The following is a 9,089-nucleotide window of genomic DNA, read 5'->3' on the forward strand; positions in this document are numbered from 1 at the left end:
AACATATGGGTAAGGATTGGATATCTGGAGGATTATACTATTCCCTAAGTGTCAATCTGTTCTTTACAGAGATAATAAGTAGCTAGAACCGAAACTTGTAAGACTTAACATCACTAAAACTGAACCTGTGAATTTGGAGAAAGTATGTTCTTGTACCGTGTTAGCCAGGGGGTATGGAATATAAAAAAAAAACTTGAGAGTCTTCAGCAGTTGACACCTTTTTTAATGACTAACTATTAACTAATAATGATGACAGATTACAAGCTTTCGAGGCTCTCAGCCTCTTCCTCAGGTATAGTTGAACATGCTGCCCAATCTTTGGGAACTAGGTTGTAGAGCTGGAGGAGCTGAGCAGATGGTGTGTTTTACTTCATTAGTTATACCCTCCTGCTTTTCCTTATTATCTGAGTATATGGTCATTAATATGATCAGGTTGTGAACCTTATATAAAAATCTGATCAACTAGTATAAAAGTGAGACAAAACCAACTCTCTGTGTAATCCCAACCTTCACTCTGGAATGGTAAAATGTAAGAGGAGAACTTTAAAGGAAATTTTCCTCTTTCAACCTTGGTAGTATGATATGTAGAAATAGAATATATACTATATATATGTAATCGGAAGCCACTGCATCAACTCTCACTGCATGAACTGTAATCTGAGCTCTTCCCAACCATTTCTCACAAAGGCCACCCATATGCCCATGCCTCATGAGCCTAATGGTAAATTTGGCCCCGTTTCCTTTTACAGCCTTAAAAAGAGGGGGAACTTTCTGGAAACCTGACTCATAGAAATAACGTTCATAAATGTCACAGATACAGCAGCTGATGGGATAGCATTACTTTGCTACAACAACAACAACAATATCTATTTGTGACTTTGGATCTCTATACCCTACAAATGGCTCCTTCAGAATCTTAAATCAACTCTTATGTGAACAAATGGCATTAAGATCAATGGCATAACTAGGAAACATGGAGCACCAATGTGTTATAATGCCTCATTTACTGGCCCAAATGCGGTATAACGCCTCCTTTACTGACCCAATACAAGGTACATTGTCTCCTTTATTCGTCATCATACAGTATACTGTCCCCAGTACAGGCTCCCACACTGTATACGGTACCTGTTTACAGACCCCCATGTAACATACTGTCTCCTTTCCAGGCTCCCATACAATAAGTGCCCCTATTACAGGTCCCCATGGTTTCCCTCATACAGGCCCCATACAGTAAGAGTCACTTAGTGGTGACATATGGTCCAAAACCGGAATGTGCATGGAGTCCCTGATTATCTTTCAGTTTGTTTCCAAGAATACTCCTCCTTAGAGACTTTTGGACTTAATCTGCAGTCTGTTTAGATTAGTTAGATGCAAAGATCCAAAAACAGTCCTTCTGGCCCTAACAACATTTTTTATATTGATGTTCTTTCCACAGGATAGGCCACCAGTATCTGATCAGTGGGAAGTCTTGAATAAGTAGATAGGTCATCCATATCAAAAATGCTATTGGGGCCAGAAAAACATTTTAACCCCTCCTCCCACAATTTTCTTACATGTATCTTTTTTGCAGATAAAATGACACGCTACCCGATATTCATCTACTTTAATTCTCAAAAGTGCAATTTTTTGTGGCTTGCCCCATTACACCCTTTCCATATCTATATATGGACAATTTTTTACAGACAATTCCGTTACCATTACTTCCATATTTCTGCATCTATGAGACTTCTTTCCTTGTCGTCCTACCAGCGGCACAATATGGGGTATTTCTGCCTCTGTGTGCTGGTAGGACAGGCAGAATTTTAATTAGCCAATTAATTCATCATGGCTTGCCCTATAAGAGGGCACAAGGACCTCCCCCCTGCATGTTTTTTCTGTCCTGTGTGACTGGACAGGTGGTGAGGAGGCCCTGTGGCCTCCTGTAGGGATTGGAAGAAGGTGTCTGTTATCCCTTCTTCTTTCCCTTTTCTTTCTTTCTGAGAGAAAGATTTAGGTTTTGTCTTACCTGCTCTGCAGAGTGCTCTGATTGTTCAACTGTGTTACAGCTCATTCACTGCCCAGTAAGGGAAGCTGAGTCCTCTCTAGCTTTCCTCTGTGTTTAGTGCAAACTAAAAGCACTGATTTTTTTTTGCTATGGGCACTCTGTCAACTTCCTTCCTGTTGTGCTTTGTACGGGGCCTGTGCGCACTTATCTGTGCCGCAGTGCAGTGTGGAATCTATTGTGGCCTGTGCGTGCCTATCTGTGTTACAGTCATAGGCATGGAAATTGTGTGGGAGCTTTCAGCTTTCCCTTTATGCTTAGTGCATAGTCTGAGCACTTATGTCTATTGCGATGGCCTGTATGTGCCTGTCTGTGTTACAGTCGCAAGCATGGAAATTGTGTGGGATCTTTCAGCTTTCCCTTTATGCTTAGTGCCTAGTCTGAGCACTTATGTCTATTGCGATGGCCTGTGCGATTGCTATGGCTTGTGCGCACCTGTCTGGCCGGGCTTCACCGACTGCCCTAAAGCGCAGCTAATGTGAACAGCAACCAGTGAGATGGCAGTGAGTTTTTACCAGCAACTCCCACAGCTCAGGTGAGGTAAGCCGAAGGTGTACCAGGACTACTTTTGTGAGTGAGCAAGTCCCTTTAAAAAATTTTTTTTTAAAAAAAAAGCGAGGTTTTTTTTGTGTGTGTGTTTCAGTCTGTAAGGAAACAGACTTTTATGTGGAGTGCACCGGGTCTAGAGTTCAATACTGTTTGTACTCTACCTGAAGGCTAGATCTGCCTGCTGCCATCTGCGGCATCTGCCTGTGGGCTGCCTGCCACTTGCCTACTAACACCTACTGTGTCGGCTTGACTACATGGCTCATCTCACTGTTGCCTACTTGGGCAGCCATCTGCAGCATCTGTCTGACTCGGCTACTGGCCTCCTAGTGGTGGCTACCTGCCTTGAGTACCTGCTACCTCTGCTCCTGTAGGAGCATCATGAGCAGAAGCATCTTGCTGGTGCAGATTATAGACCCTCCTCAAGGAGTTGGTTTGGTGAGTACGGATCCGGAATAAAAGTAAAAGTATCTCCTCACTTCTGGTAGACATCCATACTTCCTTGTCTCAGCTCGCAAAGAAGCCATACCCTGAAAGGCTTTCCCTGTCACTCCCCTCTATGGAGAGGCTCCAGGTGGGCGATGACTCAGAATCGTCTAATAATGAATCTACTCATTCCAGCAGACCTATCTTCTATTAGATTTTCATTTTAAATTTGATTTTTATTGAGAAAAAAGGATTTTACAATATATAAAACAAACAGAACAAGAAACACCAGAGCGCCGTATATTCACATTTCAGCCTATAAGATCAATACGCCATTCAAGTCTCAGGGCATAAAAACACCAAAAAGAACAAAATACCAGTACTACGGTGTAACTAGAAAAACAAATAAGTACAGGAACAGTAGACGAGAGGAAAAAAGGGAACCACAAGAAGAGAACAAACAAAGAGAAGAGAGAACAGGGGTAACACAAGAAAACAAGAGAAACAAAACAAAACACGCTCAAGAACAGTATACCTGGATATAATGCTGATTATACAAAAGAAATACAGCAGAAACGAAAATGAAGCCACCCGTAGTCAGGGAGTAAATAAGGGATCTCAACGGGGCCTACCTAAGACTGTAAGGGAGGAGGTGCATTCCTAGTGTCCATATAAGAGGACCAAAGGGACCACTTAAGACGGAAGCTAGCATATGTATGGTTTTTGTTGGCCAGCATACGTTCCATAGTAAATGCTAAGTCGACATGGTGGATTAACTCAGCTACGGTTAGGCAAAGAGCAGACTTCCACTGGCGAGCGATCATAGCCCGAGCTGCCAGCACTATCTGCCCCAGTACAACCTGTGACCCCAAGGGGAAAAGATCAGTGTCCAAAAAACAAAGAGCCAGACCAGGGGAGGGCTGTATAATGAGGCCAGCTACATTAGACATAAATTGAAATACTGCCGTCCAAAACGCTAGAATTGGAGGGCACTCCCACCATAAATGTATGAAGGAGCCTATGTGACCGCATCCCCGCCAGCAAAGACTCGAGCAGGAGGGATCTATGTGCGCTAATTGGCTTGGAGTCCTATACCAGCATAACGCTATTTTCAGAGCCGTTTCCCAGTGGGCTGCACCCTTAGAAACACGTTTGACAAACCCATTTGCAGCATACCAATCCGACAAAGAAATGGATCTGGCAAGGTCTGATTCCCAACGAAGCAGATGGAGAGGTTTGACCTGCTCAGCAGGGACAGAGAGGAAAGTATAAAATGTGGACAACCTATCTTTAGCAGGTGAGGATCGGCTCCACATTCTCAAAGCTAATCTGGGAAAGGTCAGCCGCGAGGGGTCATGAGTATGAAAAAAGTAATTGCAAATATTTAAAAAAGTCGGTTTTGGGAAGGTGAAACTCGTCCTGTAGCATAGAAAACGGTTTCAACCCCTCGTCGGAAAACAGATGAGCGATCTTATAGAGGCCTCTAGAGCTCCACCCTCGAAGGCTCAGCTGAGGAAGGAAAGCGGTCACATATAGTAAGGGCAATTTCGACAAAGGAACCAAATCTTCCCTGGAGGTGTGTGACAAGTAATAACGCCAGGCAGTCACGGATGCTCTAAGACTTAATAAAGGGGGGTGTACCTTGATGGGGGCCAGGTCTTTAGGATGCAGAATACTCATAAGTGGGGCATCTAACAGGCATTCCTCGACCTCAGCCCAATGCCACTTAGAAGTTTCGTCCCAACCAACTTTGAGTTGTTCAAGGATGGATGCCATGTATTTTTTCCTAATATCTGGGACACCCGCACCCCCATGAGACCAAGGCCTAGTCATCACTTTAAATCGGACCCTGGACCTCTTACCCTCCCAGATAAATTTAGAAAGAATAGACTGTAATTTGGGAAAATACGAGTCCGGGAGGGGAATGGCAACTGTACGAAACGTATACAGAATGAGGGGTAGCGCCATCATTTTAACAATGGCTATTCTACTAGCCCAGGACAACATCGGTTGAGAAAAGGAAGAAAGGAGGGAGGAGATCTTAGCCAGAAGGGGGACATAATTGGCAGCAAACAAATCAGAGCTAGGCGCTGTCAGGGAAATGCCAAGGTATGTAATACGGGAATCAGCCCATTGATAGGGAAACTTGACACCAAGATCGTGTTTCAATGAGGGTGTAGCAACAATAGGTAAGATCTGGGACTTAGAAGAATTAACTTTGTAGTAAGAAACCCTACCAAATCTTGCAAGGGCAGCAGTAGCAGCACTCAAAGAAGAGTCGGGGGAGGTCAGGACCAGAATAACATCATCAGCATATAGACCAATTTTGTGGTGCCGGCGGCCCACAGTAATGCCCTCAATGTCCTCAGCCACCCGAATGGACTCCGCCAGGGGTTCCATCACTAGCGCAAAAATAATGGGAGATAAAGGGCAGCCCTGACGGGTTCCATTCGAGATCCGAAAAGGTTCAGACAAAAAGCCCGAAGACAGCACACGAGCCGACGGCCGGGAGTAAAGAGCCAAAATAGCAGACTTAAAAACAGGGCCCATACCAAACTTATCTAAGAGACTATCAAGGTAATTCCAGTGGACCCTATCGAAAGCCTTTTCGGCATCCAGAGCTAAAAGCAAAGAAGGTGCACCATCCTTTTCAGCTTTCTGGATGAGGTCTATGAACCTCCGTGTGCCATCCGGGGCCTGCCTACCAAACACAAATCCCACCTGGTCAGGTTTAATCAGCTGGGGGAGAAGACGGAGTAATCTCTCGGCAAGAATTTTAGCATACAGCTTGACATCAATATTAAGAAGTGAAATGGGTCTAAAATTAGCCGGAACAGTGGGAGATTTGCCAGGTTTCGGGAGGGTCACAATGGTAGCGGACAACATCTCCTCTGGGAAACATTGTTCCTCTGCCGCCTTTCTAAACACTGCCAAGAGATGAGGGGATAAAATATCCACAAATTTCTTGTAATAGATCCCTGAAAAACCGTCAGGACCAGGAGACTTTAGTGGTTTCAGCGAGGCTATAGCTGCCGTAACCTCAAGCAAGGAGATAGGAGAGGCCAAGGAGGCAGATTGCTCCGGGGAAAGGCGAGGCAGGGCCACAGAGTCTAAAAACTCATCTATGTCCTCCTTGGATGGCTGGTACGTCTGGGGATCATCTCTAAGATTGTATAGAGACCTATAATATAAGCGAAACTGATCCGCAATGAGGCAGGGGTCGATAACTTTAGTACCTGAGTCATCCACAAGGTAGGCAATACGAGATTTAGGGCGCGACTGTTTAATCTTTTTAGCCAAAAAAGCACTAGCCCTACTATTATGCACATAGGCCTGACACTGAAAACGCTTAAAAGCTAAGTCCTGTTGGCAAGCCAGAAGGCCCTGCAATCGGAGTTGACACTGCCTAATCTCCGCAGAGACCATGGGGGTGGGATTAAGCTTATTAATTGCGGAGAGGGAGGATAGGGAGTGAAGTGCAGCATCTATGTCTTTAGACCGTTCTTTTTTAGCTCTCGCGCAGGCCTGAATAAGTATCCCTTGCATATATGCCTTATGGGCATTCCAGAGCACATGAGGGTCTGACATGGAAGGGGAATTGAGGGAAAAATATTCTTTCAGGGCTTCACAGAGGTGCTCATTATAGGAAGGGTGATCTAAAATATATTCATTTAAACGCCATTGGGTAGACATAGCAGTGGAGAACTTCTCATGCAGAGAGAGGGACACCGGAGCATGATCGTCCAGGTGATCAGCCCAATGTCCGTAGATTCCGCCTGCATCAGCCCAATTTTATCAGTAAGAAAAAAATCAATACGGGAATAGGAGGAGGACGAAGAGGAGAAATAGCTATAATCTCGTTCCCCGCCATGTTGGCAACGCCAGACGTCATAAAGGCCCTGGTCAATCAAAGAGGAGGATAATATAGGGGAGCGCCTCTTAGGGTTGGAAGAGTCTAGGGAATTATCTACTAAACAATTAAAATCCCCACCAATGATTAACATACCAGTAGCAAAAGTTCGGATCTTGGAAAGCACAGACTTCCAATATTGAGCCTGGGAACGATTCGGGAGATAAACAGTAACCAAAGTATATTTAACATTATTAATAAGGCAATTAATCCCCAAAAATCGGCCTTTGGGATCAGTCAGAGTGGATTCAAGGGAAAAAGCTACCGAGTCCCGCACAGCAATAAGAACACCCTTACGCTTAGCATCACAAGAAGCCTGATATATATGAGGAAAAGAGGGATTAGAAAACTTAGGGCTCTTGCCAGCCTGAAAGTGAGTCTCCTGGAGAAAAAGCACATCGCAGCGGAGGCGACGCGCCTCCCTCCAGACAGAACTCCGTTTACAGGGGCTATTTAGACCCCTAACATTAAGCGAGGATATGCGGAGTACCATAATAACAACCTAGAGAGAAATGGCAAAAGACTCAGGTGGCTATACAAATAAACAAGGGTGCATAAAGTATACATGAACAGGTATAAAAACCAAACGACATTCCAGGTATAAAACAAGAGCAGAGAATGCAAACAAAATAGCATAGTGTCAAAAAACACCGAATAACCAAAAGTAATCAGCTGGGGGGGGGGGGGGGGGGAGAAAAACAGGTCAGTAACACTCATTGAGAGTGAGTATTAGAAAGGCACACAGGTCACCTAAATCAAACATGAAAGTCAAATCAACGTTAGACAAAGTGAATCAATCCGCCTGAGCGGGCAAAGAAGTCACTTATGGCCGCCCACCACAGTCCATTCCTTAGAAAGATGGGAGGGCCGCGCTGAGGATTCTGGACCAGATGAGAGAGATTCAGCAGGGGCAAGTTTCCATTTACGGAGGAGGGCCAGTCCCGCCTCCACGTCAGGAACGGAATGGAAAACCCCATTACGGGGTATCAGCAAATTGGTAGGAAAGCCCCAGCGGTACCGTATACCCCGTTCCCTGCGGATCCTGGTAATGGGAGCCAGATCACGTCTGGCCTGCATAGTGGCCGCGGATAAGTCAGGGAACAGAGATATTGATGCAAACGGGGCCGGTAAAGTACCACATTTTCTGGCTTCCGTGAGGATTGAGTCCTTAATCTGATAGAAATGGACCCGTGTCAAAACATCCCTCGGGACATCTACTGGAGCAGAGTTCGCTTTTGGAATACGATGGGTCCGATCCAGGGTGAGCTCCAGTTCAGTAAGATGTGGTAGAATCTTCTTAAAGAGACGCTGAACATAAGCCACTAAGTCCTCCGATGCCACATCCTCAGGGACCCCACGGATCTTGATGTTATTGCGTCTAGACCGATCCTAAGCGTCAGCAGCCTTAATTTTGAGCCATCTGACCTCCGCTTCAAGGGTATTATGAGCATCAACCAGTTCATTATGTGCAGATGAAAATTCCTCTATTTTATTTTCAAGATGGTCAGTCCGCTCTCCCAAAGCGTCAATGTCCTGTCGCAGTTTGCCCACTGCAGAGGAGACACATTTGTTAATCCCCGCCTGTAGGAGAATGAGCATCCCTTTCAAAGTATCACACGTTACAGGGTCTGAGGAGGCTGGAAAATCAGAGATGTCCGAGTGAACAAAATCAGAGAGAGTACCAGAGGCCGGTAGGACATCAACGACCCGTTTACACAACGGCTCCTTACCATTTGGAGAACCCTGAGGGGACGCAACAAAACTTCTCTTACCACCATCGACCAGCGGGGGAGGACGCTCAGTTGAGAGGGAGTCTTCTTCAGGTAGAGAGCCTACCAATTCAGACCGTGGAGGCGACTTCGCTGGGGAGCGGGAACCTGACGGTGAGGAAGGCAAAGAGTGCGACATGTTGCTCGAAAAAAAGTCAGAAAGCTTCCTGGGAGTTTTGGAGGAGGATGGTTTCTTTTGAGGCATAGTAGCAACAGCAGGAAAGGTCAGGGACGCAACTTAGGATGATAGGACAGGAGAGCAGATCAATGCGACAGGTACAAAATTTGCGGAGCAGCGCGGCAGGTCAGACAGCAGCAAATTCCGGCAGGACCATGGGGGTCGTACGGCAGGAAGTCCATCAAACAGCTGAGAGCCGCCAGAGGTGACACTGTTGAC

The sequence above is a fragment of the Leptodactylus fuscus genome, chromosome 11 (assembly GCF_031893055.1).
Source record: "Leptodactylus fuscus isolate aLepFus1 chromosome 11, aLepFus1.hap2, whole genome shotgun sequence".
Classification (NCBI taxonomy): Eukaryota; Metazoa; Chordata; class Amphibia; order Anura; family Leptodactylidae; genus Leptodactylus; species Leptodactylus fuscus.